Consider the following 17,165-nt stretch of genomic DNA (forward strand, 5'->3'; position numbering starts at 1 on the left):
GATTTATGGCTAAAAGTTGGTAGGTAATAAGGATTCGTGGGTAATAGTTGGTAGGTAATAGAGATGCGTGAGTAAAGTGTTGAATCAAGTGTGTTCAAGCTTTGAAGAATCCAAATCCTTTGAGTTTGATGGAAGGTTGAATGTGCTTGTTGTTCCTGAGGTGTTTTAGAATAGGATATGGGGTAGATTATTTGTGTAAATCCACTCTTGATTGAATCAAAAGCTTAAGTATTCTCAAACCTTTTGAATTGAAAGTGTTTTTCAAACTAAGTGAAATAAGATTTTCATCTTGTATTGATTTCAGATCATTTTGTAACAAGTGTAATCCTTCTACACTTTGTGTAAACTCTGGTGTGTTAGGCCGAGAAGTGTTGTGTGCTCTTGAGGTTGTAAAGATCAACATTCTTGGTGGTGTATGTGCTGAGCCAAAGAAAATGTGTGTCTTGAGGGGATCAAGGTCACTTCTTTGGTGGTGTGTGTAAGTAATCTAAGTTTGATTGCTTAGTGGATTCCCCCAGTGGTTTCTGGGAAGACTGGATGTAGCTCTTGGTTTAAGAGTGAACCAGTATAAAATGTGTGCGCAATCTCTCTATCCCTTAAACTTTTTAATTTCAGTTTGTATATTTTAACTGGTATAAAGAACCGATTGTTTCTACGAAACAACCGATTGTTTTTGCGAAACAACCGATTGTTTTTCTGGTGCTGTGCTAAATTGCTTTGTGTTTTTGGCAAACTGAGTTCTGAATCAAGTTTTCTCAAAGGAATTTCATTCTAGACTAAAAAGTTTGCGAAAACCCTCTTTAAACTATTCACCCCCTCCCCCTCTAGTTTAAAGCCATACATTCTAACAATTGGCATCAAGAGCTTGGTTCTTGAAATTTATTCAAGTGTGATCCTAAAATTGTTTTTATATGGCTGATAGATTACCCTTTGGGGAGGGTGCTTCAATCAACAGACCACCTCTGTTTTTTGGTTTGAACTACCAATTTTGGAAAGTCAAAATGAAAATCATTGGTGAATCTCTTGACAAAGGAATTTGGGATGCAATTGAAAATGACCCCTTTGTTCCAAAATTTGAAAAAGATGGATCTTCCATTGAAAAACCTTGGTCTCAATGGACTGATTCTGAAAGTAAGAAGGCCAAATTTGATTGCATTGCTAAAAACGTAATAACTTCTGCCTTGAATTCAGATGAATTTTTCAGGGTCTCTCAATGCAAATCAGCAAAGGAAATGTAGGACACCTTGGAGGTAACTCATGAAGGTACCAATGAGGTGAAGAGAGCCAAAAAGCATACTCTAATCCAAGAGTATGAAATGTTCAGAATGCTCAAGGGTGAGACTATTGTTGAAGTTCAGAAGAGGTTCACTCACATCATCAACCACCTCATGAGCCTTGAGAAAACCTTTGAAAAAGAAGAGTTAAACATCAAGATCCTCAAATTTCTTGATAGGTCTTGGCAACCTAAGGTAACTGCTATATCTGAATCAAAAGATCTAACATCATTGAGTATGACTTCTTTGTTTGGCAAGCTTAGGGAACATGAGTTGGAGATGAATAGACTCAATGTTCAAGAAAGTGAAGACAAGCATGTAAGGAGTATTGCCTTAAAAGCTGTCAAGCACAAAAGCAGGCAAGAATCCAGTGATAAAAATGATGAAGAGAACCTTAGTTTGTTATCTAGAAAGTTTAGCAAATTCTTGAAAAGGAACCACAACAAATACATCAACAAAGAAAGGTATGGAAACAAAAAATCCAATGATTTTAATTCCAATAACTATACTTGTTTTAGTTGTGGTGAGCAAGGGCACATAAAGGCAGATTGCCCAAATAAAGAAAGCAAGGAGAAGAAGTCAAGCTACAAAGAAAAGAAAGGAAAGTCAAAAAGGTCCTACATAGCTTGGGATGAGAATGAAGTCTCCTCATCAAGCTAATCATCAAGTGAAGAAGAAAGGCAAATATATGCTTGATTGCAGAAGGAGATGATGAGTCATGTAGCTCAAGTGATGTAAGTTCATGTGCTTCTCTAAATGCTGAAAATTATAGTAAATTGCTTGAAGTTTTTCAAGAAACACATGAAGAATCTAATCGATTGGTTCTTTCAAAGAACCGATTAAAAGGGCTTAACAGCTGGCTTGAAAAGAGAGTTAAGGCACTTGAAGAAGAGCTGGAAAAATCAAAAAGTGATTTTGAAAATCTAGAAACTCATTGCAAAAACTCTTCTTGCAAGTGTGACACTCTCATTTGTGAAAATTGTGAAAATCTTGAAAAGAAAGTGCATTATCTTGTTAGTACTGTGGATAAGCTTTCAAAAGGAAAATCCAACTTTGAGAATGTCTTGGCATCTCAAAACTGTGTTTTTGGAAGAGCTGGATTAGGTTTTAATCCACAAAACAAGCAAGATAATTTTTCAAAGAATTTTTCAAAACAGCCAGTAAAACAACCGATTGTTAAGTCGAAACAATTGGTTGTTACATGCTTTTATTGCATGAAGAAAGGTCATTCTGTTAGATTCTGCAAAATAAGGAAATATTTTGTTCCCAGAGGCTTTATGAAATGGATTCCCAAAGGTTGTGAGGTTTCAAATGATAAATATAAACCAAATAGACCCACATTTGTAAGGGGACCAAACCTTGTTGCTTGAATTCATGTTTATGCAGGGAATCTAGAAGAACATGAGGCACTGAGTCATCTAATCAGGTTCTTGGAAGGAAAAGATTAACATTGGAGCTGAATCAATGTTATGTACCAGTCCATGTCTCTCTATTAGTCAAAAGAGGCTTCTTGATCACAAACAAATGACTCATTGAAGGAACTTCATAAAGGATAAGACCTTCCTTATCTCTATCCTTATTTCTTTTTTAAATTCAAATTCATGCTTAAATATCTCTTGTTAAATGTTCAATTATATCTACATTGAATCTTATCTGCTCATTCTTAATAAATCAAAATTTGTTTTACTGCTGCAGAAAAACAATCGATTGCTTTCTCTCTAACAGCACTGTGAAAGAATGGATTTAATTATTTTTTAAATTGTGTCTGTTGCAGATCTCAATTATGAAAGAATCCTGAGTCATTAAAGCTATGTTGAAAGCCTGATCATGTTCTGGAGGAAGTTACAACATGTCATAAAGGAATATATTCCAAAATCGTGAAAATTTAAGAGCCTTTATGACTAGTGAAAGATCACATGTGATGACCATGTGATTTTCTGTTTTTTCTGACGTTTTCAGTGCAGGTCTTGGTCAAGTCTTTTCTCTTTGAAGACTGAAACCCACTCACATCAATTGAATGCAGTTTGGTTCAGTTTCTCTTTAAATTCTGGTGCAGCTGTTCTCTCTCACTAGAACAATCAATTGAGCCATCTCTTGCAACATCTCTTGCTCTCTTTGTGTGAGTCTTCTTTGGCTCTTTTTCTGCTATAATGGAATCCACTCCTCCTACATCAAAGAGGATCAAAACCAGAGCTGTGAGGTTTGGAGGGAGACTAGAGGGCTGGTTTTCTGGAGACAATGAACTCATTGAAAGGTATCGCTTTGAAACTAGCACAAAGGTGATCAACAACCCCAAAGTTGTTTCCTTTGATTGGCTGAAAAGCCAAAAAGCTAAACAATGTGAGAAAGCTTCTCAAGGACCAGCTGTTGAGAAGGTTCTTGGAGATGAAGGGAAACATATACCCTGATTTGATCCGGGTATTCTACACCAATCTCAAGTTTGAAGGAAACAATCTTGTTTCTCATATGAAGGGTGACATGGAGATCACTCATGATGTGTGGACTGATGTAGCTAGCTTGAAATATGTTTGCCTAAAGATCAACAAGGGAAATCTTGGAGTAGTGGAGGATTTTAACAAAGTCCAATACTACAAGAGCTGCTTGAAGAATCAACAAGCCCAAGTGAGAACTTGTTCGGTTGGAGGCTTAAAGCTGGATGAAAGGGTGCTTACTCTTATTGTGATGTGAATGCAATAACAAGAATACATGATTCTTTGACATTCTTAGGAGCAACTTGAGTTGGTCATGAAATGGCACTTTACTTAGAATTGGATCAATGTTCTAATTTAAGAACTCACCAAGACTTTGCACCAAACCAAAGCTCATTTGGAAGTCCATATATTGTCAAATGGAATCAACAACAAGGAATGAAGAACAAGAATGGAAAACCGAACAAAATTGCAAGATTAAGCTACTGTACCGAACAGAAATTGGAAACAAAGCTGGAAAACACAATTTCAATCGGTGGAAATGAATGGAAAACACTTAAGCATGGAAACTACCGAATAAAAATGGAAGAAATGAAGGAAGGAACACTTATGGAATGAAGCTTGCCGGATTTGAGACTTTGGAAGTTCAGTCACGTCACTTGGAGCCTTGTTCCAAGATAAGTGCAAGGTTGCCGCCACTTGAAGCTCATCATTGGCACACAAGATAAGGCAAAGGAAGAAGAAGACACAAGACTCACAATTTCTCTCTAAATTTGAGTATAGTCTCTCTACTTCTAAATTCCAAATCTGATTTGTACAGGGGCAGCACCTTTATTTATAGCCTACAAGGTGCTGAAATGCAAAGCCAAATGTGCCACAAATGACACTCAAATTCGGCGTCAACTAGTGCATGAAGGAAGTGTGACTTTCCTTCCTAGTTTGGCACCTCCTAACTCCTATCTACATTCCCCCTAGCATCCCTTACTACTTACACACCTATTTATTATATCCGCACCCCTACTCTATAAAAGAAATAAGAAGAGTCATCTTTTGATACTTTTGTCCCAAAGCTTTTGCCATGCTCCTAGTGATTTGTTGGGCTTAGGCCCCTTGTTGGGCTTGGGCTTCATGGGCTTGAGCATCCTCTACTTGGTTTCCATCATATTGTAACTTGCATTCTTAATCCAAGGATGAGCAATCTTTTTCTCTTAACAGAAGAAGACCTTGTATACATCTACTGCATCATGAAGAAGATCAAGATCAATTGGATCCACATCATTAAAGAACACATGCAAAAAGCCATGAGGTTAAGTGATTACCACTATCCCTATGCTGTTTTAATCTCTAAATTCTTGCTTTATTTTGAAGTGAATCTTGAAGATGAGTCATCTGAGTTGGTTAAGTAAACACAATAAATGAACAATGGCTCTCTTAGCAAGATGGGATTCACCAAAATAAATGGAAAATGGGTGAGCAAAGATGGTGATCGTGGTGCTTCATCAAGTGCTGCAGCTGCAGATTTTGATGAAGAAGATCAAGCTGCTAACATGGATATTCACCATGAAGAACAGCCTGAAACCAATTTTGGTGTTGGAACTAGTGCTGGAGATCAAGGAGATGAAATGTCATCCATGTCTTCTTTTGAAAGATACATGGTAAATAGGCTTGATGGCTTTGCCGAGAATCAAAGAAATCTCCATGATTTGTGTGTGAGAAACTTCCAGAATATAGACAACATATTCAACATCATGGATACTCGGTTTATGACCTTGGATGAAAAGATTGAAGCTGTTCAGAATCAGATCTTTGAACTCCAGTATGGCGAGGATGATTAAAGGAAAAACAACCGGTTGAATTCACGAAACAACCGATTGTTTTTGGACCTGTATCAGTTTAAGAGATTTTGTTTTAAATATCTGTATAATCTGGAACAATTGCCTTTTTTCTCTTCTTATTGTCAATTTGTGAAGACAAATAGGGTAAGATTTTATGTTGTGTTGTCTTTTATTATCTTTTATTTTTTGCAAACTCTATGTTGTGATGTGGTGTTTAAGTGAGCCTTATTTCTGCCGATAGACTGGTTTTTAATACTGCTGATATGTATTTTTTGTTCTTCTATCAGAGATATTGTGCTTTGCTTAAACTTTGTTTTGCAAGAACTGCTTCAGATTCAATCAAATCCAACACAAGCAACCAGGGATCTGTCTTCATCAAATAGGGGGAGATTCTTGAATCAAGTGTGTTCAAGAATTGAAGAATCCAAATCCTTTGAGTTTGATAGAAGGCCGGATGTGCTTCTTGTTGCTGAGGTGTTTTAGAATAGGATCTAGGGTATATTATCTGTGTAAATCCACTCTTAATTGAATCAAAAGCTTAAGCATTCTCAAACCTTTTGAATTGAAAGTGTTTTCCAAACTAAGTGAAAAAACAACCTGTTGTTTTGTCGAAACAACCGATTTTTTTTATACTTAGGTGTTTTGAGAAAGTTTGAAAAGTGTTTTTGGTGGTTGACTTGCTGTCAAACCAAAACAATCAATTGATTCGCACATTCAACCGATTGTTTGTTTTCAAACCATAACAAAAAACTGTTTTGTGCTTTGACTGAGCTTTAAATGATTTTATAACTGAATGCACTCCTGTTTTAAATGCTTTGACCAATCTTTTAAAGCTATAAAGAGTTTGTTCAGCTTTTGTAACAAACAAGAACGGAGATTTAATCATAGAAAAACATATTTGAGTTTTTCACTGATTTTGCTTTCAAGAGTTACAGATTGCTTTGAGATTGCTTTGATCAAGAGAGAGTGGAATAGGATTTTCATCTTGTATTGATTTCAGATCATTTTGTAACAAGTGTAATCCTTCTGTACTTTGTGTAAACTCTGGTGTGTTAGGTCGAGAAGTGTTGTGTGCTCTTGAGGTTGTAAAGATCAACCTTCTTGGTGGTGTATGTGCTGAGCCAAAGGAAGTGTGTGTCTTGAGGGGATCAAGGTCACTTCTTTGGTGGTGTGTGTAAGTAATCTAGGTTTGATTGCTTAATGCATTCCCCCAGTGGTTTCTGGGAAGACTAGATGTAGTTTTTGGTTTAAGAGTGAACCAGTATAAACCGTGTGTGCAATTTCTCTATCCCTTAAAATCTTTAATTTCAGTTTGTATATTTTAACTGGTATAAAGAACCGATTGTTTCTGCGAAACAACCGATTGTTTTTCTGGTGTTGTGCTAAATTGCTTGGTGTTTTTGGCAAACTGAGTTTTGAATCAAGTTTTCTCAAAGGAATTTCATTCTAGACTAAAACTTTGCGAAAACCCTCTTTAAACCATTCAACCCCCTCTAGTTTAAAGCCATACATTCTAGCATAAAGTTGGTAGGTAATAGAGATCTGTGGGTAGTAGTTGGTAGATAATAGAGATCTGTGGATAATAGGTTGTAGGTAATGCTAAATTTACCTACAGATTCAAATCTGTGGGTAATATTCGTAAGTAATGTTGTTCATGTGTAATACTCGTAGATAATGCTTAATTTACCTATGGATTCAGGTCTTTGGGTAAAAGTTGGTAGATAATATTGATTTTTTTTTTTGTGAACTCATATTACCTTTTTAAATTCTGTAACTTGACTGTCTTTGTCCTGTCAAAACCACAATAGGTCTTAACTAAAATATCTCACATTTGATTTGTTGTAGTGGCAATGTATATTTTCCCAAAAGTAGTAGCATCAACACATTGATGAATGAAGAATTCTACCTTACTATAAAGTTTTTTGAATTTTGGATTACAAACCTCAATAAAAAAATTAATTTTTCATATGTTAATTGGTTCTTATGTTTGACATCTTTCCTCATGTACATGAAAATAACACACGTATATGTAGTGATAATGCAATTTGAAGCCTAAAATTTGATAGTTATGAGGTAATGCAAGTCTTGAAGCCCAGTTAATTCTATGACTAAAGGAGCATTAATAAAATAAAAAAAGAGTGTGCAATCATGAATTACAAACCTATTTTACCTGCAGGAATAACTAACACCAAAGGTAGAGTACCATTTTTTTGCTTGCCTGGTTACTGTCAATGTGCAGGGAAACAAGTTTGGTATGCTAACTTGGAGTTTCTATGCAATCTTCCATAAACAAATCTTTCCTTATATTTTCTAATTCTTGAAATTCTATTGGTGGTAGGTTGGGAATGTTTTGTTATAATTTTTGGATAAGATCACAATAGTTTGGTAAGGAATGAGTAGATAATTATCACCACAGATTGAGGGGTTGTGAGTAGGAATTGTTTTTTTTTTTATGTTTTATGTATAGTTGTAGGTATTTTGTAAATGGGTGAAAATATCCCTAATACTCCTATTTAATATAATATTTATTGATAATTGATTTTTTTTTTGTCTTTTTTTGTAGTATCATAGTTTCGTAATTCCTGAAATCCCAACTACACAATTTCTTATACATCTTGAAAATCAAATATGGTAGTCATCTTTACCCTCCAATCATCAAAATTCTTTCCATCAAACACTGATAAAGTGCTACAAACAACATTGCTCAAACTCAACATTTCACCTTATTTGAAGATTTAGGTTCTTCAATTAAAGAACACACCTCAAAGGTCGATGGATCGACCTTGATCTTGATACTAATTGGTTAGAAATCACAAACACAATTAAAAAGAAAGAAATTATAAAAAGATAACGTTCTATATTATTTTCAAATGTATACTTTTAATAAAAGAGGTTGATAGGAAAATAGACTCCCTTATATGCCAGAAAGCAAGAGTAAGTTGGTTCAAGTATGGGGACTCGAGCCCCAAATTCTACCATTCGTATCTTAGATGGAGAAGAAGGAGGAACAAAGTGAAGGGTGTAGCGGTTGGGGATCAGTGGTGCAAGGAATCGTGCACGGTTCGAGTTGAAGCAAAAAAGGTATTTGAGAATAGGTTCAAAGCAACTAGAGATTTTGGGGTAAGGCTTGACGGAGTAGAGTTTAGAACTCTATCTCCAGAAGACAATGAGTACCTCATTGTTGCTTTCAGAGTGGAGGAAGTCAAGGAAGCGGTGTGGCAGTGTGAAGGAGCAAAGAGCCCAAGACCTGATGGGTTCAACTTTAATTTTATCAGGAAAAGTTGGGAGTTCATAAAAGAGGACATCGTCAATGTTATGGCCTTGTTTTATGATACAGGTGTTGTCCCTAAGGGATGCAATGCATCTTTTGTAGCATTGATCCCAAAGGTTAAAGACCCATCTAAGTTGGAGCAGTATCGACCTATCTCACTAGTAGGGGTTATCTACAAAGTAATTGCAAAAGTGCTAGCTGGAAGAATAAAAAAAGTGATAAACTCTGTAGTAGAAGAAAGCCAATATGCATTCTTAAAAGGAAGAGGAATACTAGATAGTGTGCTCATGGCGAATGAAGCTTTAGAGGACCTCAAAGGGTGTGGGAAGAGTGGCTTATGCTTGAAGGTGGACTTTGAAAAAGCCTATGATTCGGTCAGGTGGGATTTTCTTTATGATATGCTTTACAAGCTGGGGTTCCACAATAAGTGGATAATGTGGATGCGAGGATGTATGGAATCGTCTACAGTCTCTGTGCTAGTGAATGGGAGCCCAACAGAGGAGTTCAAGCCAACAAGAGGATTAAGGCAAGGTGACCCATTGTCACCTTTCCTCTTTATTGTGGTTACAGAAGGGCTACCTGAGCTAGTAAGGCAAGCAACTAAGGCCAGTCTGTTGTCAGGGGTTAAGATTGGTAGAGAGGAGGTAGAACTGTGTATCCTGCAATTTGCAGATGATACCCTTTTTCTATGTGAGGAGTCACATAGTAATGTGGTAACCTTGAAGGCGATTCTAAGGGGGTTCGAGATAGCTTCAGGCCTTAAGGTAAACTTTCACAAGTCTAAGATTGTTGGAGTAAACGTTGGTGGAAATGCTGTGGCAAGTTATGCAAAGATGCTGAATTGTGCTCAGATGAGAGTCCCCTTCAAGTATCTAGGCTTAAAAGTGAGAGGAAATCCAAGGACGGTTAAGTTTTGGGAGCCTGTTCTAACCAAACTGAAAGCTAGACTCAATGATTGGAGAGGAAGATTCTTGTCTCTGGCAGGGAGAATATCTCTTGTCAAAACAGTTATCTCCTCGGTCCCGCTATACTATCTATCCATTTTTAAAGCACCAGAGTCAATATATAAGAACATAACCAGTATCCAACGGAGGTTCCTATGGGGTGGGGGAAGGAGAAGAGACCAATACAATGGGTTAGCTGGGAAGATGTATGTAAGTCGAAAGAGGATGGTGGCTTGGAGATCAGAGATATTCGCAAATTCAACCTTGCCCTCTTGGCCAAATGGAGATGGAGGTTAGTGTCAAACGAGGAAGGAAGGTGGAAGGACTTGTTGGCTTCAAAATATGGAATGGTCACAGAAGGATTGCGTACCCCAGTGAAAACACAGTCTTGGTGGTGGAGAGACCTCCAAAAAAGTATGTAAAGAGGGAGGAGGTGAAGGATGGTTCCAGCAACATATTGCATGGAAACTTGGAGGCGGCGATAAAGTGAAATTCTAGGAGGATGTGTGGATAGGAAACAACAGCCTTCAGACCCTCTACCCTAGGTTGTTCACTCTGTCCTTGAACCAGGGTCTAAAGGTGAATGAGGTAGGAGAATGGGTAAATGTAGAATGGCATTGGAACTTGAGATGGAGGAGGGATATATTTGAATGGGAAACCTTGTTGGAAACTAATCTCTTACACTACATATCCCAGGTAAGGCTGTCAAGGGAACATAGAGATGTACTGACGTGGGGGGGGGGGGGGGGGGGGGGGCGAAGAAGCAAGGTCCTATACTGTTAGTTTAGCATATGAATTTCTAGCGAAGAGGGCCAGCAACCCCCATCAGGAAGTGTTCAAGTCCCTTTGGAAAATAAAAGTGTTTCCTAATATTATTATCACAGCTTGGAGGGTTCTCCTTGGTAGAGTGCCAACTAGAACGTGTCTGAGAAGGAGAGGGATAATGCTAAACACAGTTTTGTGTGCTTTCTGCCAAAGGAAGGAGGAATCTTGCCAACATATCTTCATTGAATGCCCTTTCGCCCAGAGGGTGTGGACGCTATGCTTTAAGTGGATAGGAATTACGTTTGTTCAACACAATGAGCTATCAAAACACTTTGAAAGCTTCTTTTTGCCACACTTGAATAGCAAGCAAAATCTTTTGTGGGAAGGAGTATGAGCTACCATAGTGAGGTGTATTTGGGACCATAAGAACTTGATAGTTTTCAAACAAGGTGTTCTAGATGGGGAAGATATTTTCATGATGGTCCAGCTCAAGTCTTGGCAATGGTTGAATTACAAAAGTCACGATTTTAATTACACTCTTGCTGACTGGATTCTAAATCGAATTATTTGTATTAGAAGTTCAAAGTGAGTGGTTGCTAGTAAGTGGTTTTAGATGTTCAGTTATCAGAATCAGCTAGCTGGAGTGCTGGACGATAGCTGAGCTCTTGAAGGAGAGCTCCCTGTCTGATATATTGGAATCCCTCCAGTTAAAAAGGGTGTTGTGATGAGGATGTAAAGGTTTTTTTTCAACATATTTCTCTTGTGAGAAGGTTGTGATGAAGTTGGAGTAGTTGGGCACGAACAGAACATGCCCCTGAGGCTTTGGAGGGATTGGCTCTAGGTGTACAATGGAGGGCCACTTTCAAATTTTTCAACCCTGTTAATTGTGTAGGTAGCTGGTGCTGCTGAATCACGGGTCAAAATGTGGATATCACTTTTCTAAGCACTTATCAATTTTTTGGTGCCACAGAGGAGTAGTTTTGCAGGGTTGTTGCGTGCCTTGCCAAAGGCTACTGTGGGGAAGGTGTTTGCTCTGGGTCGTGGCTGCTGGAGGTAAACTACACTCAGACCAGTTTCATTGGTCTTTAAGGACTGGACTCTAAATCCACTAATTTGTTGTAGAAGCTTCAAGTAATAGGATGTTGGCAAGTGATTAAATGTGAATTCAGAACTGGAAGGATACATTATCAATATGAGGGGGAGCTTAATGCTGATGTACTTTTAAGGGGTGAAAGGCGTGGCTAGTAATATGGTGTTGCCACGCAGACCAGCAAAAAGGATTTGCAGGTAATGGAAAAGGTGGGGTGCAGGTGATTTTTCAATTGGGAATGTATTGTTCTGGTTGGAGTATGGACAATTTTTATATTGAAGCAGGGGAGTTTTTTGGTAATGAAAATTTGGAATCTATAGTGGATTGTTTAGGAATTGAGCTCAACTATGTAGAGGCTGGAAGGTTTTTTTTATGACTGTAATAGAGGAAGGTAAAGTGGTATTGCGGAAGATTATCAGATACTGCCCTGTAATTCTAAATGAAAAAGGGATTCTCTCTGAGGGATTCACTTAAGTATCTATGCCAAATACTGTCACTGGCAAAGGACTGGCACGTTTGAGTTGATGTCATACTGGAATTGAGATAAGAATAGTTTAAGGTGTTGGCAACGTTGGAGTGAGCTTCTGTTTATGCTAAGGTGTCTGATATAAAGTTGGCTAGGGGCTTATATATGCTATGGTAAGGTCTGATTGGTGCTACCAATGATTGTGCTAATTAGCAAGTTTTTCTGCATAACTTGGAATGTTATATATCTTTAATATGGTTGCTGCCACAGTCAAATTAATTTGTTAGGTGATGTTGGTGTATCCCTCGTTGTAGTCCTTAGTGGCTGCAGCTACATAATGTGCTCCTCCTTTTTTCAAGGCTACAATGTAGGAAGGGGTGCTGGTTTTTTTGTGATTTTTTGTAAATGCTGGTGTAGAATCTGTAACCAGATTGTTGTTATGGTGCAGATTATACCACATAATGGTTGTTTCTTGTTCTAGACCACAAGGGGGAGTACCTTGTGGGTTTGTATATGGGTTGGGATACCCCTTAAGTATCTCTGTTATTTAATTTATTCATTGCTGATAAAAAAAAATATTTTTAATAAAAGATACTTTATATAGTATTAATTAACTAAGATACTAATTGGTCTAAGAAACTTCAGTGAATTACAATTTCTAACACCATTTTCATTTCAACTCCTAGTTGAATTAATGGTTTAGAACTAGATAGAAGATGAACAAGAAAATAGGTCTAATAAAAAAGTTGAAGATGCAATAATACTGTAATTTACCTATTTTGATCTTAATTCTTTTTGCCTTGTGCCTCTGAGACAGAAAATACTAGGCTATTAGAGTGATTAATTACTTATGGTATTATTAAAAATATTATGTTTATACAATTTTATCTATTGAACTATAATCATCTTATAAAAATTAATATATTAATAATAATTTAATATGTTAGTCATGTCATATCTAATGAGACAATTTTAAAGTTACGAACATATACACATATTGAAACATAATATTAAGTTAAGTAACTAACTAAATACGCAACTTTTAATCAAAAGTATAAACTATTTCAACTTTAATCCTGTGATCTAATATTTTTCAACATAGTGTTACAACTTACTGATTTTACATCTTCTATAAAAAAATTCAAAGAAGAAAGAAATGGTCTAAGAACTTATCAACCTAGAGAAATTCAATGTTAATCAAATCAAATTTGATTGTAAGTCATGCTAACCATTACCACCATATATAATATTAACCTAAGCCTTTTACTAAATATATGGCTTTAATTCTTTTCAACAAGAGTTCTATGTAGAAAAAATGAAATCCACATTGTCCAATTTTTGTAATAGAAGATTACAATTTGTTGATCTTACTTTTATGACAAAATTAACAAGATTTTATTTATAATAAGTTCAACATATGACTCTTTAACATCAACATCCATTAACAAAATTTACATAACGCTCTCGAATTTCAAAAATAAATATACATAAATGACCTAAAATATGATCAACCAACAAATACATTGTAAAGTAAATTAACTTTCTTGTCACATGACAATTTTATTTTACAACAAGATTACACAATGATATTGCATCAGAGAATTGATTGAAGTTTGAACCACAAATGATTAAGGAAATGGAAATATGCATAACGCCATGTCTACAAATGAACAAAGGACCTACTACTATCCAAAATCCCATGACAAATCCAAATGTCATACTCACAAAAAACCAATTCACTCCATGTTTCCTTTTGTCATTGATATCAAAATTAGTATTTTTCACATTGGAGCAACAATTGATGGATAGTGGTGGTCCGCAAAGATTGTTCCCGATAAAGTTTGAGGCATCAAAGGTTTGCAATTGATTTCCTATCGGAATGTTTCCCTTGAAATGGTTATAAGACAAGTCTAGCATACTCAAAAAGCTCAAATTCGAAATGGTTGAAGGGATTTCACCATAAAGTTGATTCCTTGAGAAATCGATGGACAATAATGATCCCATATTACCAATCCTTCTTGGAATATGACCAGTTAGTTGGTTGTGGGACAAGTTCAAAAATCTCAATTCATTTAAATCTGTGATTTCCCTTGGTATTTCTCCTATTAGATTGTTATTGGACAAATCAATGTTTGTTACCAATTCGAGAAAACTTTTGTACTCGTTTCCTCTTCCTTTCAGCCAAAGAAGAACGTCGACTATACTAAACCCCATATATATACGGTTATAGTTTAAAGCAGAACAAATGATATGAGAATCCATGAATTTGTTCATCTTTGTCATGGCCTTCAAGTTATTAAAACAAGTAGGTATGCCTCCAGTCAAATTATTTTGTGCAAGGTCTAACACTTGAAGAAGACTCATATCACATATTTTCTCAGGAATATGACCAAAAAATCTATTTGATTGAAGGATAAGAACCTTCATATCTAAAAGACTTTCTCCAACCCAAGCTGGAATTATTCCTGAAAATTTATTTTCGCCAAGATCCAACAAAATCAATTTATTGGTCTTCTTCAAAATTGTAGGAAATGTTCCTGAGAGCAAGTTGTTACGGATGCATAAAGACTTTAACTCTGTCAATAAACCCATGGATTGGGGAAATTTCCCAACAAAATTGTTGCTTTGCAAATTTACATCCACTAAATATGGCCAAATGGCCCAACAGTCGGGTATTTCTCCTGACAAATTACTTGATGCAAGATTGAGAAATTCTAATTCCATTATTTGGTTGTCTTGATTTTTGCATAAAAATTCATCCATGGATTTGGAGAATGAGTTGCTTGAAAGATCTAAAGAAACTACACCACTTGAAAGATAGGGCAATTTTTCACATAAGTTATTTTCACTTAGATCAACAATATCGATAGATATTGGATTTGTTAAAGTAGTCCCAAACTCACCGTGGATATGGTTGTAAGAAAGGTTTAGAAAATTTGCTTGAGAAAATGTTACCCATAACTAAGAAGGAATAAAATTTGAAATTCTTGTGTTAGACATCCCTATACATTGAAGAGTGTTGTTTTGTGACTGAATCCATGATGGAAAGTTAGGACCTAATTGCTAGGAGCTCATATCCAAATTGGTAAGTTGAAAAGTAGGATGCCAATTGGGACTCACTTTTAAAGTTAAATTGTTTCTTGATGCATAAAAATGATTCAAGTTGGTCAGATTTTCAAGATGACCATCCTTGACAATTCCTTGAAAATAATTATCACCAATGTCAAGGTGTGACAATTTAGAGAGTGATCGGAGATTTTCAAATGGATTTCCACTAAGCTGATTTGATGACAAAATAAGAGTTCTCAACGATGAAAGTTTTTCAAGTGATCTTGGAAGTTCTCCAATTGGACCTTCAAGTTGATTTCTTGATAGATCAAGTGCAATAAGAGAAGTCAAATTTCCCAGAGAAATTGGAATTGGAACTTCAAGTTCATTGTGTGACAGATCAAGTGCAATCATAGAAGTCACATTTCCAAAGATATGAGAAATAGTCCCTTGTAAAAAGTTGAATGATAGGTCCAAGAAGATGAAGACTATCGTAAAACCAATTAGGTATAGACGATGAGAATGAATTTTGACGCAGGTCAAGATTTTGAAGAAGTGTGAGGTTTCGAAGACCATCAGGAATTGGACCTTTGATATTGTTAAAAAGCAAAGTAAGAGAAACAAGTTTATTCTGTCCAAACACCCACTTTGGAACAAAATAATTTGAAGAAGAATAAGAAATATCATAAAGATCAAGAGAGAGGAGAGACGAAAAGTTAAGAAAGGATAATTGATTATAGTGAGGGAGGATACAACTTAACAAATGTAAGTGCATTAAAGAAGGAAGAGTCGAATGAGATATGTTTGCTCCTTCCAAAACGAGGTATTCAAGCTTTGAAAGACTTGATATCCAATCAATATTTTCTGTAAATAGAAATTAAGTTCTGAGTTCAAGGTAGAGAAAATTGGAGAGATTCCCAATTTGAGAGGGAATTGTCCCATTGGCAACATACATAAGGCCAAGATAGGCCAAATTGGAAAGATTTCCAATCTGAGGAGGAATGTTGCCCATGGACCCAGAATAAGAGAGGTCCAAATGAATTAAAGTGGTCATTCTCCCAACAAAAGAAGGAAATGGCATACCTCCAAACAAGTCATTGGTGCTCAGGTCAAGATAGAGCAAATTTGAGAGATTTCCAATCTGAGGAGGAATGTTCCCATGAATCCAGAATGAGAGAGGTCCAAGTGAATTAAAGTGGTCATTTTCCCAAGAAAAGAAGGAATTGGCATACCTCCTCCAAGCAATTCATTGGAGCTCAGGTCAAGATAGAGCAAATTTGAGAAATTTTCAAAATGGGGAGGAATGTTTCCCGTGAATCCAACATAAGAAAGGTTGAGGTGAGTTAAGGAAGTGATTGTTGCAATGAAAGAAGGAATTGGAGTGCTTCCAAAATCATTGCCGCTGATATCCAAGTAATTCAAATGCTTCAAATCAACCAAACAAGGATTTATCTCTCCACCGAACGCCTGTCTACTATACTCTTCGTATAATTCTTCGTAAACTTTTTCGTAAAATTCATAATCATCGAAATTAGGAAATGGAGTGTTGAGGTGAAGCTCTGCAATGTGGGATGTAATGTTGTTGCAGACAACACCATCCCACTGGCAGCAATTGGAATTGGCAGTAGCATTCCAAGAAGAAAGTTTGTTTGAAGGATCTTTGAGATGATGCTTCAACTTCAGCATTGTCTCTCTCTCACTTCCAATGCACACTGTGTCTCTACACTCACAAAGAGAAACCCAACATAGAAGAAGAAAGACAGTGATGAAAAGGGAGGAATTCAAGATGAGAGAGGGTGTTTGTGTAATAGAAAGAAGTGTTAAGTGGGTATGCATATAAAACTTGTTTAGAGTGTATTTATAGTGCTACTGAGCCTTACTATAGTATCCAATTCAATGAAGGTGCTGAGTAATTCCATGTTACGCGTTTTCCAATTCTATCTATATTCTAATACTTTGACTCTAGTTCTGAAATATGTATACAGTATTTAGACTCTTTCTTAATTTTTTTTTTCTTTTTAATTGATTTATAGCATGATTTTT

The 17,165-nt window shown here is 36.3% G+C and overlaps 1 pseudogene; it reads right to left on the reverse strand.

Moving 5' to 3' along the window:
* Window positions 1-13,630: 13,630 nt before the first annotated feature.
* Window positions 13,631-16,936, reverse strand: LOC150028090 (receptor-like protein EIX2; annotated as a pseudogene).
* Window positions 16,937-17,165: the final 229 nt, after the last annotated feature.

The sequence above is a fragment of the Phaseolus vulgaris genome, chromosome 4, assembly GCF_051622355.1.
Source record: "Phaseolus vulgaris cultivar YP4 chromosome 4, ASM5162235v1, whole genome shotgun sequence".
NCBI classification, from domain to species: Eukaryota; Viridiplantae; Streptophyta; class Magnoliopsida; order Fabales; family Fabaceae; genus Phaseolus; species Phaseolus vulgaris.